Here is an 18,060-nt window from a genome sequence, read left to right as displayed (position 1 = left end):
GTCGATCCAAATGAATCAAAACTTGTAAATTAAATTATTATCCAATTAATTTTGTTGGAGTGTTTGTCAAAGTAAAACTAACTGAGCACAAAAAATAATTTAATCTTTCATTAAAGAAAACTCATATGTGCGTCGGGCGCGCTATTACTGACCCTATCTCGACATAACTGAGTTGATATGTATAAAGTGCACAGATTACGTGCCCCAGGGAACATAACTTCCTCTAACATGCGATTACTCCCTTTAGCAATTTGCGTCAAATGGATCACAGCATTCGCTGTATATATTGCAAATAAGCTTTCAAGACTCACTTTTTTACTCGAGAGTCACTTCCTCGATATCTAGTTAGGCTACGGTCTATCCAACAGTTGTCTGATGCGTTCTTAAGATTTAAATGAAATGTAATCTAAATTTAATAATAAGAAGAGTTTGAAAAATATAAATAAGTACTAATTTCCGCCTCGCAGTGAATATCTACCTCTCAAGAAGATTGCGATTCTATGGACCTAAAATTAATGGAGAATATTAGTATGTGTCAGCAGTAAAAATCAATGCGAACAAGAAGTTTTCTCGCTTTTGAGGATCTTTACGAGACACTCTTGTGGGTGGAATGTTTTAATCCATGTGAATTAATGCGAAGAAACCGAATTATTGTTTTCAGGTAGGACATTGATTAATTTCTCTCCAAAGGCTTTCGAACTCTCGCCATTTAATTTGATTTAGGAAGTTCAAATAACTCTTGAGAATATTTGTGTCATTTTCTGATAAATTGAAAAAAATAATTGAGGTAATTAAAATAAAGTAAATGTATATTCTAATTATTCTATACTAGTCAATTGCCTGGGTTTTACAGATAATAATCTTTATTATATAGCGAGTAAAAAAACCGGTGTTATTAGAACCCCAATAAGATAGCAAATAAAGATCCACTCAGGTACTGGGCATAAGAAAAAGCAATGAAAACTTGTAAAAATTAAAGAAAAAATAATTGATATGATTGATATTTCTTGGTACTTTTATCCGTATTTGGACTTTAGATTTTTTAAAGAAATCTTCTTAATAACGATTTTTTAGCTCTTAATTGCACATAATCATTTCTTAATGTAAATCACAAGTCATGTAGACAAAATTTTGTAGTGATATTAAGTGAACAGGAATTTCATGTTACTATCTAATTATACTTACAGCAAATGGAAGCAATCTTATATAGTTTTAGTACTTGCTAAAGATTATTCATGTCCTCACGTCAATCTGTAAGAAATATCAAATAGTGCATTTCTTTTTTCTTATTTATCAGACCAGATTTGGAATAAACGCATAGTTATACACTAAATTATGCGAAATCCTTGAAAATACATTAAATTATTTAATATGAACGAAGTTACATAGAAATTAGTTTTAGTTTGCAATGATATCATATTTTTTAATTAGCTGTATTATGTACGTATTTAATGATATTTCTATTAAATAAAGTTCTGATTTTCATTTGAAAGAGACGAATATTTCGCGCGAAATGTTGTACTAATATTTTCTAACTGTACTTTTGTTTGTAGAACATATGCATTTTATACAAAATATTTCGAATGAAACAATTCTTTTAAACGCTGTGTACCTGACATGACAAAAATCCAGACATTTGTACCGAAATTTGGTACAAGTAGTCCCGTTTGTAGGCTCCTCTAATAGTACTAGAAAAATCCAGTTATTCGTACAGAAATGTCGCACGAAATCCAATTGTATTTATTTACACTTTTAGGAATCGCTTTAGATTTTTTAAATTCTCTTTTAATCTCCTGAAATTATTTTAAATCTGGCAAACTTTCTAGTAAACTTTTTAAGACAATTGAATCTTATTAAATTCGATTATATTTCGCTCAATCGATTAAATTTCAATGAATTTTATCGAATTCCATTAAGCTACAGTGAATTGTTTGGAAACTGAATCTCATTCAGTTTTATTGACGTCTGCTTAATTTTCCTATCATTGTTGAATTATATTGAACACTATTGATTTCCATGGATTTTGTTGAGTTTTATTAAGGCGGATTTAATTTGCAATATATTGTGTTGGACTTCATTAAATTTCGGTTCATTCTGTTAATTTCCATTGAGATCCATTGCCTTCTCTATAGTTCAGTTGACTTCACTTTGAATCCGTTTTTTAACTTTCATATAAATTTACTTTTAATTTTAATGAATTTCTGATATTAACTTAACACAAATACCTCGAAATAATTTCAATGTCGTGAAGTGAAACTGCCTTTAATTAAATTTCAGCCAATTAATTTTGTTTTAATTTTAAATTTGTTTCATTTCAGTTCAATAAAAATTTTTGTAAATATAGGGAATAGCCACGAATAAAGTTCTTAAGTTATAACATCTTTTTGAGATAAAAACATTTTTGAAATTCAATTAAGGCAACCTGTAGATTGCAATATTTTTCACGATATTTTTGTATAGTTACAATATTATAATGCAAGGGGCTTACTTATGCTTAGAAGCTTAATGTCGTTGGAAGCACAATTATGTAAATTAAGGGCTCCAAATCAGGGATGCAAATGATGCCTTGTGACGTGCCTTTTACCTTTCACAATGAATTTAAGCAGGTTGTATGTAAGCAAATAATAATAAACATAAATAATGAAATAGAACATTCACTCTTTTTGGGTACATTATTATTCAATATAAACTATACAATATACATACATACGTGAAATAAACAGCTCATAGATTTACAAGATTACTAACGAAGCTAAATCATATTTAATAGTACCCCTACTTTAATGTGAGAATTAAAAGTTGATTTATCGTGCATTTTATTACTTTAAGATGAGATCTTTATTTTTGGAGTAACTCATGAATAGTTTAAAGCCCTTACTCATTTCTATAATTCGAAATGAAAACTTGACTGTATGAATAAAGTTTTTTTCCTAAACACTAAACAAATTTTTTCTAGGCGTGCAAAAAAATTAGTTAAAGTAGGCACAACGCGCGTACAAAAAAGGGGTCCATCCTCTATTTCCCCTTCTCACTTCCCTTACATACCTATATATTTCACCTATAAGTGCCACTTATAGAAAACGAAATAGGACAGTATATAGGATCGTATATAAGTACCTGTATTGGACCCTATCCTGATGTGCAGTAGTATTCTATGGCACCTACAGCTGCGTAAAAGTTGTATTGATACTCCAGGAGCACCTGGAGACATACGTACTATTAAGTACCATCAGGCACCATTAGGTACCATAAGGTACCTTATTAGGTAGGGCCCTATATAGGAACCTATATAGGATCCTATATAAGATCCTATCTCATTTTCTCAAGTCAATCTTTTTATTTTGGGAATGTCGAATGTTGCCGAAAAACAAAATAGGGTAGCTGTCCAAATTACTGTGGGTGTGCGTATTAAAGGAGACCACCCTACAGTAGATAATTATTTATTTAAAGTACTAATATATATAAAATAATGAATTTATTATAATTAAGAGTTAAACCACAATACGTTTTAACATTTTAGAAGTAGAATTGATTATTTATTTTATATTTGTGCTTATAATCAATGATTATCTATTGTAGGGTAGTCTCCCATACTACGTTTTTCTCATTATCAAAATGAACTAAATATAAATTTATGCAAATAATCGTATGATTTAATAAAAATTTACTATCTTCTATAATAAAATCTAAAATATTGTTATATAAGTTATAATATTTTAAGAAGTACACAAAAAACGAGGGTTTCACTCATGTTGCGGCTCAAATGAAAGTTGATGTCATTTGGAACTTGAGCTCCAACAGATACCTGTAGAGACCCAAATGGGTTCGTTTAGAGCGCACTTGAAAATAACACCATCAATAGCATCAAGGCCCATTCACAAGCCAAACGATTGCATAGTCGGGTTGGTAAGTTAGCGATTTACAGAATATGTCGGTAAATCAAACATAAACGATATTAATATTTATGCATTGTTCTTTTTACTTATTAAGGTTTACTTATTTCATAATATTTAATACAAAATTGGTTTAAGTCTAGACCACCTTTGAATTACCATGATTTAAAATCATTGGTCAATTAATAATAGGAAATTTGATGCGATTTTATTGATTGTAAGTGAAAATTCATTAGCTACCTAACCCGTTTTTTATCTACCCTTAAAAGTTATGAAAAGTCATACGGCATAGGCAGTATCAAAATGCATACTGTTCTTTATACTTACTTTATTAACTTGAAAACATGCTTAGGATATTTTCTTGAAATGAAGAAAGAAATTCAAAAGGGTTAATGCAAGATTCCCCTTTTAATAATTGAATATTATTGAATATTATTGATAAAGACTTATTTATAAATGTAAACATACAGAATAAGTTTATCGAGCAATGACTTAAGGGAAGGCTCCACCCGAAGCACCCAAAAAGGAGGCTATTTTTAGGAACTTTTTCCAAGAAGACTATAAAAGACACCGACATAAAAGTTATTGGGTTTGATAAACTAAGTCTTAAAATACATAATAAATTATTTATTTTATTTAATTTGTTATTTAAAAAACGGTAGTTGTGAAAAACACCTCAAAACTTGAATGCTTTGGTAGTTCCATCAGAACTTAAGAACGGCTTACCTGAAACAAAAAAATCAAATTGTTTCAGATTCTGTATGACTTCAGCTACAAAGTGAAGCAAATATATGAAGTTTTATTAATCAATAAAAAAATGGTGGACAAACTACCAAAAAAAGTGAAAAATAACCGTTTTTTCGCCGTGTTTGGCAAAAAATTAATACTAAAAATTAAAAATTTAAAAAAGATTTTGCTTCACTTTGTTAAAATTCATGTGTAGGATATGCGGTTTTAATTTTATAAGAATCGGTTCACTGGTTCGCGAGATACGATCGAGCTAGTTTTTCAAAACCTTGTTTCGATAAAAACGCGTTTACATTTTTTTAAACTAAAAATCATGAAAAATTCTTACCTAAACTTAATTTGCCCGTCGTGTCCATTATCTTCACCACTGGGCGGAATCCTTCGTTGAAGATACATGCAGAAACTTTGCACGCAATTTCAACAACTTTTTTGCCGTTAAACATGTGTTTATGTGCCATGTGCCATACGCAGATATTAAAGCTTTCATTATTATCCTGCGTATGTTCACCTACACATCTTTCCAGCAGCTGTTTCTCAGTCAGATCCTCATCAATAGGCTTTAGCACTTCCTGTACATCTGTAGAAAGTGCAGGAGGATGCTTGTAGTCTTGCTTAAGTGCCATAGCTTTCAGGTACTTACACCAGTCGATGGAACATTTAGAATGCTGCACCGAACGCTCAGGTAAGCGGTTCAAGGTAGTGACATTCAGGTAGCAAAAAAATATAATTAGAGACATCGGATCTTTTTGAAATTTTAACACAATATTTCTACATATTTTCTTACATATAAATCAGTGCTCCCAATTTTGCGTACTTTTTGAACTGAGCTTGGGTCGCGCCAGCAACACGATTCGTTGCTCTTAGCATGCGCATTTTAAATTATATGACTATTCAAATGTTATATTTATAATAAATAATTATTGGGAAATGCTTCAAAAGTAATTTAATAATCTTAAAATATAATTTTTGAGTGACAGATGAAAGAATATTGTAATTTTATTGCAAAAAAGTTTTTAATTTTGACTTCAGAAAAAACAAAATGTACAATTTATTTTTAGTAACTTTATTGATTTTATGTTAGGTCAAATAGTTGTGAATAAAAAAAAATAAAAATGAGAAACTCGACAGGGACAAGATTAATCATTGTGCTAAAAAAATGCTTTTTTCTCTGAACTCGAAATTCGCAACGTCTTTTTAATTGAAATCGAATTTGATTTTTATCTGTTACTTCAAAATCTTATTTTAGAATTAGGAAATTACTTATTTAAAATTAATCATTATTGATTACAAGTATCACATCTCAATATCGACACTATTACAAATCAGCACGCCAACAGTAACTAATCGTGTTGCTGGCGCGACGCAAGCGCAGTTCCAGAAGTTCCCAAGATTGGGAGCACTGATATGAATAAGCCTTTATATTTGCAAGTTTGCTACATAACGTGCAAATTATATTTATCAAATCAGTATATCTATTTTAATTGCGGTAATAAATATTGTAAGTTAATTATATTTATTAAACTATATCCATCAGAGTTCGATGACATGTATGCTTTAAGGTAAATATTGTGTTATTAATTAAAATAATGTCCAAGTGGGCAAAGCGAAAAATAGGCTCTTTAGGAATAGGCTCAATTGCATTTGAAATCCTTTTGAACCCCAAGTGTGGTATCATATAGAGCTCATTCATCGTTTTGGATTCCTTTTTAGCAAGTGGGGTTCACTTTTGTTGCAGCTCCTTTGGAACCAAAAATGGGTTCCAATGGAAACTTCAGTTTTTTCTATGTATTTTTAAAAATCAAGATTCATAACAAGAGCAAACGACTGAAAATGTATTGCATGATTTGTTTTGAAATAGAACACTTTCTTAAATAGAATGAAAATGAAAAAAGATGTACCTTAAATTTATTAATACAAAAAATAGGCCCGCAGCAATAGGTACACATTGGTGGAGAAGGCTTTCATTACTGCTGCTCAAAATTCAAGCCATACCTAACACTGCGGTGCTGTCAAGATGTAAACTTAACCTATAGAATCTTGCATCTTCTTTAGATAATTAGGGCCTATTCCTGTTTTGAATAAAATTTGTATTCGGAGTGAAAAATGAGCTAATTTCAATTGTTTTTGTGTAAAACGTTTTTTTATGCTCGAATGGGAATAAAAAAAACGTTTATGTTTAATATGTAATTCTATAGTATTCATGAAGTAAATTAAGGCAATTCAATTATGAGAAATATAGCACAGAATTTTGAATTTATGATTCACACGAGCGCCAATGCTGAGAATCTAAATCCGCAGTAATAAGTACATCGGTTTGGAATAATACGTTTAAAGTTCTTTTTCAACCGATGTAATAGGTAAAATTTGTTATTTGTCTATTTTCTTTATTACAAATTCGATATATTTTCTAATACGTTCTTGTAGAACTTCAACATTTATTTTCATACACGTGGAATACGTTATTCTTTAAGACCAAGTAGAAAATTTCTGTTATCTCTCAATAAAATAAGAGAAAAATATGATTAAAGTAAGGTGGAAGCTTCATATCCCAGTAATTCTGCCGTGCAAACTAAAAAGATACATAAGTGATATTGCCGCTTAGGGTTATTCTCGTAACCTTGGTAATAAATAAGTCGACCGAAGCGTCAATGTTACTTATGTATTTATTTAGTTTGTACGGCAGGATTGGGATAGTTGTTATCCTATAAAAATGTAGGATTTAGGTATATTGTTCAAAATCTGAAAAAATCAGAGGTATGACAACCTTTTAACCGGAGGATAGAAGATTCTTAGACAAACTGTAGTATACTTAATTGGTGGTGAAAAATCACATAAAATACGCGTAAATTCGGTTTGTATGTGAAAAAACACACGATTCAGCGAGAAGTTCTACGTAAAGTTTCACGTAGAATTTAATATGTCGCAAAACATAAATGTTACTCAAAAATAAATAAAGAGGTGTTTTTCTGAACTTATAATATTGTAAGTGTCTACACGTACCAAAAAAATCTGGCTATTATGTACTGAACAAATCCGGTGTTTGTACCCGTAGCCACGACCTTCATAATTATCTGAAAAGGACTTCATCAATTTTTACGTGGAAATCCACGAAATTTGTTTTATAGACGATTTTGGAATTTCCTGATTATCTACTTAAATTTTTACATGTATTTCAACTTTAATTTTCACATGTATTTCCACATGAATTCTCACGTGTACTCCCACTTGAATTTTGACAAGTATTTCGACCAAAATGTTTACTTTTATTTCTACGTGCATTTTCATGTGTACTTGTAATTAAATTTTTATCTGTAATTCTTAGTAAATTTTCATTTGTGAAAAAGTGAATTTTCACGATTAGGATAAGCGGTTTAGTAGTGGTCACTTTAAGGCCATGTGATACTTATTTCATACGATTCCTACCATACCCACATAATTTTCGCAACAAATTACAATGGCAAGAGTTTATACATCAAGTTTCCCATTTAGCAAATTAGATAAAATACACTAAGAAACATTTGCATTTTGCTCAATTTTTTTTATTCAAAAAATATTTTAAATCATTCTTTTAAACAAGAAATTGTAGTAATTCTAGTTCTAAAAAAGAAAGTTTAAATTTACCTGATCTTTTAGTATATAACATAATTTTTATAAATTCTTATTTGACAGTTACTGTCATTTGAAGGCTACTAATGTTCAAGTGGATTTTTTCCAACAGTTGAAGTTTATTAATACTTTCTCAATAAAAAAAACCTTACAAAAAAGATGCTTTAATTACCAAACAAGATTTCTATGGATACAATCGTTGTCATATTTATTCTTTGGGCTTCCAGAATAATTTCGAGTATATATAAAAGGTAGATTTTCAAACTACACCATGTTGTCAAAATTCTTAAGAAAATGACATCTAAATCTGTTTTTCTTGTGAAACAAAATCATTCTTTTCTCCGTATAAGGACTTATAAGAACTTATGTTTATTATTCATATAATTAATGCCGAGCCCGAAAATTCCGTATTTCTTTCGATACAAATAATGTAATTTTGCAGTTTTCTACAGAAAATTGTATGTTGCCTCAAATGGAACAGTTTAAAGTATGTATGTTCACTAAGGGAATCATAGTTTTTGACGAAAGTTTTGACCTTTTGCTGCCATTTGGCATGAATGGGTTTCCGGGCGAAGAAAGAAACAAATTATAAGTGCTTTCCATGCCTTTTTTCTTGCAATGCGTGATAAGAAACGTATCGTTATTTGGCTTGACAACTGTTCAGCCCAAAACAAGAACTGGTGTCTTTTTTCTTTTCTCGTTTATCTGGTTAACTCTGAGGAGGTCGAAATTGACTTTATTGAAGTAAATTGCTTCATAAGTGGTCATACATTCATGTCAGCCGATTCATTTGACCATCAGGTTGAAATGTCAATGAAAAAGATGGGAAAAATATATGATTTTGCAGATTTTGAAAATGCAGTCCGCTACGCAAACTCCGAAAAGGTTTTAGTAAAATCTCTAACTCCATCTGATTTCCGTATGTGGGCTGATCATTCCTCTGCTAAAAAATTAAAGGGGGAAGGTAGACCCTATCTCCAAGATACAAAGCAAGCTAGGGTCAAGCGAGGAACTTATAATTTAAGGTACAATTTAACTTACGAGGACACAGAAGATTTACCTGGATTTAACTTTTTAAAAGTTTACGTTGTCAAGAACGGCATTCCTTCGCCCCAATTTCAAAACGACTTTCGTGGTATTCCGTTGCATAAAAAAGAAAGCATTATAAAAGAACTAATTCCACTTATGAAACCCAGTACAGTAATTTTAATATAAAGGGTAATTTATTAATTAAATTCTTCACGTTTTTTGTTATGAAGTACATTTAATGAATTTGAGATAAGTTTGAAAAACGTTTTAAATGTTACTGTTCAGGATTTGTGAAAAAGTTCAAATTTGACTGATGTATCCAATAATGTATACTAAAAAGTTCTGAATAGTTGCTCAAAGATTAAGAAAGAGAATTAAAAGCATATTCTCAATTAAAATGATATAAGTATTACAGGTATGTCTAAATTTTGAATTAATAAGTTTATTAAATATTAGGTAGCCGCAAGTGCATTAGGCTTACATTAATATGCGTTGAACATCAAAATACTTGTACGAGAAAAATGTTAATTATATACTTCGTTATTCATACTTTTTAATAAAATAATTAACAATGTGATTTTGAAATACCAAAACCATAAATAAGCGGTTTATTTGCAGTAATTTGTACCTTTTTTACCCCCTTCTGCTAAATTGAAATTATGTAAAACGGATCACTTTTGAATGTTTTTTTTTATTAAAGTAATTATTATTTAGTATTAATATTTATTTCGTTTAATATTATTAATATTAATTAATTAATTATTAATATATGGTAATAATTAATTATAATATTATAATATAATTTATAAATTATGATATTAATTAATATTAATTTATTTAGTATTAGTATTATTTACAAAAATTTAGATGCCTGAAAATTGAAACCGGATTATTTTTAGAATAATTTACATATTTTGCAGCCATTTTTTGGAACATCATAATATAAATTATGTATTTTGTTTTTGCTTTCAAAATCTCTAAAAAATTTGCAATCACAGTAACATCTTCTTTTATTGAAATAGAAATGTTAAAGAATTCCGTAAGTTGAATTTTTAATAATTTAAAACACTTGTGGAACAATTTGTGATTAAATATGTATTTAAAAAAAGGAAAATAAACTTAAATTTAAATCTGGCGCTAAAAAGGATTTTCGTACTCCTGTTGGCCCTACCAATCAGAAACGATTCCCTTGTACCCCAGCTCTCCCTAGATGATTTTTAAGTAGATATAACGAAGAAGTTAATATTTAGGGAGAGAATTTGGTCCAAAGATGATTTGTAATAAAAAATAGTTTATTTTTCCTTTAAAAAAACAACAAATTATTTATCATATTATTTTACTTACATTAGATTCTAAAAAATTAATTAGGCCATTCGACTTTATCAAAAATATGGAATTCAGTAGATGGATAATTGGTTTATCTACCTAATTTGTTTTTTCATTTGATTTCAGAAAGTTTATTTTCATTTAAAAAATAGTTTATTACTAAAAATTTATTTGTTTCGCACTTTATTGATTGCAGCGTTATTAACAATAAAAAAGTGCGAATAACACTTTATTCGAAGATCAGGATATTTGGAATTAGCCAATCCATGTTATATATTATATATTGTATTTCGAGGCCGCGCTCCAGGTATACGATAAAGGCACTGTCCACAAGCGACTTTGTGTTCTTTTTGCCTTGTAGTTTCGACTTTTTGCTACCATTGAAAACCGCAAATCCATTTTCTAATAGAAATTTTTTAAAAAATCAATTTTTTATTGCAAAATATAAAAGAGGACATTATTAAACCCCAAATGGTGCGTCTTAATTATGCAAAATTTTATTACATATTAAAGTTATTTAGGCAAACAGTTTTTCTCGATTTTCTCAGTTTGAGTGAGATTGGACTTATGTATCCTTTTAGTTTGCATGGCAGTACTATCCACAGTCCATTACTGTACCACTTACCCTATTTCAACACAAACTTTCATACGTGTAATTTCACGTGTATCTATTTGAATTTCGTTCAGCAAGCTGAAAATAGAGTAATAAATAAACGTATGCACCATATATACAAATGACCCTTCATAACTGACATAAACATGAAAACCCTTATTTCAAGGCCTATCAATCGTGTCTCCCCAGCCGCAACGCAGCGCTTCATCATCGATTTTAAGGCATTGACCTGCCGTTGATAATTCACGACTTACTAAGGGTAGGCAAATGAAGCCACATAAATTTCTTCTTACCTGCTGAATGGAGCGGCGGATGATGGAACTTGAGTTCTGCGGACACGTGCCAGCTTCCGGGTGCAGAAAATTGCAAACCTATGCCGAGAATGTGGACGAGCGTCGAGCAGGTGACGATGACGTATCCCCATCCACCCTCGGGATAATAATGCCTCCGCAGTGTAATCTCCTTCCTGGGTTCCACTGCCTGCTGACGCAATGGTCCATTCCTTGCATTATTGGCCCGGAAACTTTCCGCGAAGCTCTTAACTCGCCTCGATGGGATCAGTCCGACCTCGAGTTGAGGATCGTGCTTCGTGGATTGCGATCTTCGTCGATCTTTCAAAGTCCCACTTTCCACGCAATTCCCTCTAATCTTCTGAAACTCTGACGGTGTTGTGCGAAACGGCTCAAGTTGCAGTTGAAAGAGCCCCTCGGATGTACACTTTGGACAAGCGTGCCTGCTCTGCCAGCTCTTAGATGTTGTGGAAATTATACAGTTGTAATCGATCACCTCAATCTCCGGAAGTTCATTCTTCACTGGAGAACTTAACCAAGAAGATTTGCCGTTTTTGAATCTTCGGGTTCTGCAAGCGAGGATGAAAAATAATGTGAAAGAGCTTTTTTTTAAATTCAATTTGCACTTCTTTCAAGTCTCCTAATGAACTCCACAAAGTTGCAGTATGAACTTTATTTTAGCAAATCACAGAAAAAGGTAAAATTGTAAAGAAAAATAGGGCTGTCTTCAAAGTTAGTTATTATGTTTTCAATAATTGGATCTTATAAACTGAAAAAATCTAACAAACATTTAAGATTTAACTTTTAAGAAAGAAATCAAGACGGATTAATTGTGAATAAATGCAAATGATTTTAAACAAAAATTGTTGCATGAATTTAATTCTAAGCTATTAAAAAATTATATAGCATTTTGAATTAAAATTTAATGCTGAAAAATTGACATTCAATTATTTTACAAATTGTTTTTTTAGTTATCTAGGATCTGCAATTTTCTTTTTAATATTTTGAACTACCTATTCGAATAAAAAAATTAAAGAAATAAACCTTGAGAAACAAGCTAGATACCCATCATTGAGGGGGTGTTAAAAGAATACACAATATAAAAATATATAAAATTTTAATCTCTTAGCTTCTAAATTTTAATGTGACTTAAGAGCGAATCCATTTCAAATGAAGCAGGTTCTACACTTGAAGGTACAAAATCGCTCAGAACGAAATATATTGGTTTTTAAAGAAAATTACACCTTATGTATTTTATTGATAATAGAAAAAAATTGTACGCATTTATACGTATTTGAATCTTTTGTTTTACTTAAACAAAAAACTTTTTATTTTCGCTAATATATATTTTTTAAATTATATAAATAAGACATACTATAATTTGCATGCGAGCTAAACCAGTGTGGTCAAGAAAAGGTTTTGCTTATAAAAAATGAATTTTTAAAATTTTTCAGTAAATGGCGAAACATATTATAAATAAGTAAAAAAATCTACTCAACTTTTTAAATGTACAAAAGTATTATCTTAACATTTATATATTTAATAGTTGCCTTTCTTATGAAGGTAAAACGTCAATTAAAAATTTTCATAAAAAATATATAAGTATGAGTTTTTGCGAAAATTGACTTCAAATATTTATTTTCAAACCATCGACAATACCTTAGCTAGATCAAACGACATACAGGTTTAAAGAGAATTTTTGTAACAATGCACAACATTGAAATGTGCATAACTGCGTAGAAAGTTTTTTCATAATAAATAAAAAAATAAAAATAAACTAAAAAAGAAAAACGAAAAATTACATAATTAGTTGTTTTTTTAAACATATTTTGCCTCGGAAGATTCTCCGACTGCAAATTCTTGGATTGAATCTTTCAAATTAGACAATTAAAAAAAAAATTTCAAATTAGAAAACTACAAAATTTCAATATTTTCAATTGCTACTGCCATAAAAGTAAACAATTTTCAAATATATTCTTGTTCTAAAATAAAAGTAAAATTAATAAAAATCCAATCTTCAAAGTATAATTTTGAAAATATTCCTAACAAACTTATAACTTATACCTATGTGAGATATCAAAGTTTTTCTTTGTCCATTAGTAGCCAAGGTCTTTTGTTTCAGGCGTCATTCACTCTACTGACACTCTTTTTATTAACTATTTGCCGCCATACTTTCCTGTCCTGGCATACTTCTCTAGCTTCTTTTATGTCCATGCATTTTTTCATGCAGGCTCTCGTGTTACTGTGACTTCTTATGTCTCCTGGTTGTGATATTGTTTTTCTTTCAACGAACTTTAAATTCCAAAAGCCAAAAGTATATTGTGATTTCGGAATCACATAATTTTTGGTGATATTTCTTATATCCGTAATGAATCCGTAATGAGATTACCTTATACCAAATGTTAGAGTTTTCGGGTTAATAACATTATAAATTAGAATAGAATATTGAAATAGAGATATAATGTATAAAGATATATAATGTAAAATATTGAAAAATTAAAGTTTTGTAAAATACAAAGGTGAAAAAATATTATTATAAAAACTTTTGAAATTTTACCAATTATTGAAGTAAAAAAAATAGAAGGGTCAGATAAGGCCCCATTTTAGATACCCAGATCTGGGCCCTGTCGGGCAGGGTGTTTCATTTACGGCCTGGCTCTAGACTGATTGCCTTATCGGGCCCACATTTTTCCAGATCGGGACCCGACCGAGGCCCCATCAAAATGCCTGCACGGATCCAATCAAAAATTGATGATTAATTTTTTAAACGGTAAAAATATCGATTTTTCAAGAAAAAAGTCACGAGGATACATTTTTGCCTTTTAGGGTACTGCAAATAGCCCTGCATATAATTTTTTAACTTTGAAAAAAAGTGGCCTCAACAATTTTTAAAATGATTTTTTAAAAATATTTGTATCCAAATTAGCTGGCTAACGAACTTGGCGTGTCTTTTTGGATCACACACTAGTGTGTCGACAGACCGAAAGACAGACTGACAGAAAAACATTGTCGTAAGAACTATTTTTTCTGACTCATTGGGTCTCAGAACGTTGAGACGTCATAAAATGATGAGAATTTAAAAAAATATCTTGAGACATTTCGAATAAGGTATATTTATCCTTTCTAGCCTTTCTCTAGTATAAAAGTGAAAAACCAATTTTTACTTCTTGAAATAAAAAAATCAGTCTTTCAAGAAAAAGAAGTGGGATTAAAAATTATGAAGGGGATCTTTTTGTCCTCATTTTTTAGAGGAACAATTTTTCTTTCTTAACTTTCTTTTAGATCTTGCTTCGTTTTCGAGAAAAAACAGACTGCATGTGATTTCAAATGGATTCGCTCATTATGATTTTAAAAACTCTCACTATCTGTATCAAATAAGGAGAAATAATTTTCTTGTACACTGATTGAAGTTCTAAAAATTAAAGTTATAAAAGAAATTTTTTAACCGAAGAGATGGCATTGGGCTCAAGTAAAAAAATGGTATGTCTCCTTATTCGATTCGGAGCCTCAATTTCGTTAGCTTCTTTTTTTGCAACTATTTTACGAAATTTTATTTTTACCGATTTAAACTAAAAAGGCATGGTTTCTATTTTACACTAATTTAAGAATGATTGATCAGAAATTAAATTCACAGGTGCAGGTGACTTAAAAAACGTGGAAAGTACACTATAGTCTTTATAAATAATTACTCAGTATTACTGCATTTCTCGAAAACGATTGTGCTCTTCTTATACACTTTTATCTCCTGATCTGAGTGTGATTCCAAAATACCACTTATCCTTTCCTTGGAATCTGAACTCGCCTTAAGATTCATGAAAGAAGTATGTATCGATTTTTTCTCCACTTCAAGTCGAATCGATGTTTTGATAACTTCTCGAAAGTTATTCGGCAATGATTTGACTCGACAAACACTCTGTTTTTTCTTCCGCTCTAAAAGTGTGGCTAAACCATCCCAACTATGTCGATATTCCTCTGGATATGGGCACTTCCACTTTGAAGTTTGATTATAAATTTTCAGGGGAGAAACACCTTTCGAAGTTCCAGATCCAGTCCTATTAATCGCGATTTCTTGGAGAGAATCATTAGAATGTTCAGTCTGGCACACTAGAGTGTTCTCTTTTTCAAGGCTGTAAGTAATCGAACTCCATTTTGACTCTTTTGGTTCTGCTTGATTGCACAATGATGCCGCAACAAACTCGTTCTTTTCTTCCTCCTCCTTGAGGCTCCTTGTGGTGTTTTCTTTAGCACACCGCTGTTTCTTATGGTTTTGCGAGACACAATCGGTGTAGCACTCATTATTTATACCGCTTACGCCTTTCACACGTTGGACCCCTTGGCACGGATCCGACTCTGGGATTGTTTTTGTAGGAACCTTGAACAACGAATTCTCAAGAATCGCGGGGATGATTGTATACGCACGCGACACGGGGTCTACTCGGACGTTTACGGTCACAGCTCGATCCGGCCAGGAATTGCTGTGTCTCATATTTTCCTTTGTATTTTTATTTCGCACTGTCATCCTGCTAGACTTATCTTACTTTTATTTAGTGTCGTTCATTCGCTCGATTTCGAGATTTGCTGGACTTCTTACAGCTCTATATTGAGAGTCTGCTCGAATTTCTGAAGGGGATTGCACGAAGGTTAGAAGATGTTTCTTATCACACTTTGGTGTTTACAGTAGGCATTTCGAAATTAAAGTCAATGAGTATTTTTAAATTAAGGGCTGAAAATATTATTATTTTTATACATTTTTTACTGAAAGTAGTAGTGAATCAAGGCATTTACCACTAGAAATTTGGATGTTCACCAGAATTCTATATTGGACTAAAAAGGGCCGTCCATAAACTACGTTGCCAATTTAGCGCTATTTTGTAACGCTCTTCCACCCTTTTATCACGCTGATCCATGATTACCCCATTAAAAGTGTAAACATTGATAAAACTTTCATTATTAATTAATCCGTAATTACCCCGATTGGCGTTAATATATAGAATCATCGTAGTCAAACAAAATGAGTTTATTCTTGTCACCTGAGACTTATGAAACACAAATATATTATTAAAAACTTATTTCATTATTATAAACAATTAATTAAAATAATTGCTTTGGTATATAAGTTTTTTGCAGACAAAAATAATTTTGTCTTAAAATCGTTTTAATTTATTATTAGAATGTTATTACTAAAGAAAGATTGTAATAATTTACAATTGATAAACAACTCATTAAATCTCTTATCATGCCAATTAGTCTGCCCATGAAACTTAATAGATTAAAAATTCTTTATACATTTATATATTTTTTTAAAACAAAGTGATATACTATAGCATTTGCTTAAATGAATTGTTCGTAATAATTGGCATATGTTTCATTTGTGGGTCTGCTTCTATCAGTTCTCTGAACATTCATTGCAGAGATGAAGATCATATAGTTTTAATGAAAAATTATTAAATGTCTCCTGTGGACCAATTTGTTCGCAAAAATCGCTTTCTGGGCCACTGTGTGGCGTTGTGAACGGACTTCAGTTAATTAAAATGCAATTTACTTGAATTTAATTAATTTCATTTACATCAACTTAAATTTAATTCATTAACATCATCTTTAATTTTTTAAATTCAATACATTGGATTATATTACTCGAAATCAGTCGTGCAGTATGCTTACATTCAAGATCAATTCTCTTCAATTCATCTTGAATTACTTAAATTTCTCTTTAATTCCATTAATTCACTAAAAGTATTCCAAGTCTTCATACAATTTCAAGAGGTCCACTTCCTTCGTATCGCTTTTTTTATCACTTAATTCTAATAAATATGATTTGATTTCACCCCTGAAGTTTTTGTTTGTTGTTGAACCATAGCCGTCCACCAATTTCGGGCGTCCTTCTCCCGTCCGCGTAGGTCCACGCAGGTACCCATCATATATAGAGGTTAAAAAAGAAATTTTAAATCCTTATTTTTTAACATTATTATAGTAAAACAAATTTTTCAGAAACTCAAAAATACGAATTTAAAAGTAAATTTTCGAAATTCTTATTATGAAAAGAATATTGACAAATAATACACACAAAAAAAGCAAAATTTGCGAAAGTGACTTTTCTTGTATTTTTAACGAGAAGTATCTTAATGTTGCATTTCATTAGCTACAAGTGGTTTTAATAATGTAGAAAATCCTCTTCTTTATACAAGAGAAATATATTTCGGCACTTATATAATATGTTTCTCCTAGTACAAATAAGTGTTCTGGATTCCTGTGGACCCAGGACAGACGACAAGATTTCAAAATGGAGTAAAAGTGTAGTTCCCAAACATTGTTTCCTTTCACAGAAACATAGTAGAGGAGACACGTTTGACGATAAAATTGAAAAAGTTCAGAATCCGGTGTCTTTCCACTGATTTTGATGAAAAATTTTGCATTGGGTTGCTGAATATGTTTAGTAAAATGTTAAACAAAAAAATCTGCACGCTAATTAGAGAGCCTATTTTTTCAATAATTTCGAAAATTTAATGAAAGACTGGAATAACTTAAATAAATTTAATGCTACAGCAACAAAAGCACC

At 30.6% G+C, this 18,060-nt stretch overlaps 1 long non-coding RNA gene across 1 annotated transcript in view; it reads left to right on the top strand.

Moving 5' to 3' along the window:
• The first annotated feature begins 339 nt into the window (after nucleotides 1-339).
• LOC117176736 overlaps nucleotides 340-18,060 on the top strand; it is an 85,228-nt gene continuing 67,507 nt past the window's right edge. Inside the window, exon 1 of the long non-coding RNA XR_004467611.1 lies at nucleotides 340-661. This is a non-coding gene — a long non-coding RNA (uncharacterized LOC117176736). The remainder of the gene's footprint in view (nucleotides 662-18,060) is intronic.

This window comes from Belonocnema kinseyi, chromosome 7, assembly GCF_010883055.1.
Source record: "Belonocnema kinseyi isolate 2016_QV_RU_SX_M_011 chromosome 7, B_treatae_v1, whole genome shotgun sequence".
NCBI classification, from domain to species: Eukaryota; Metazoa; Arthropoda; class Insecta; order Hymenoptera; family Cynipidae; genus Belonocnema; species Belonocnema kinseyi.
Note: the sequence above shows the minus strand (reverse complement) of the source record. Positions and strands in the feature narration are given on the sequence as shown.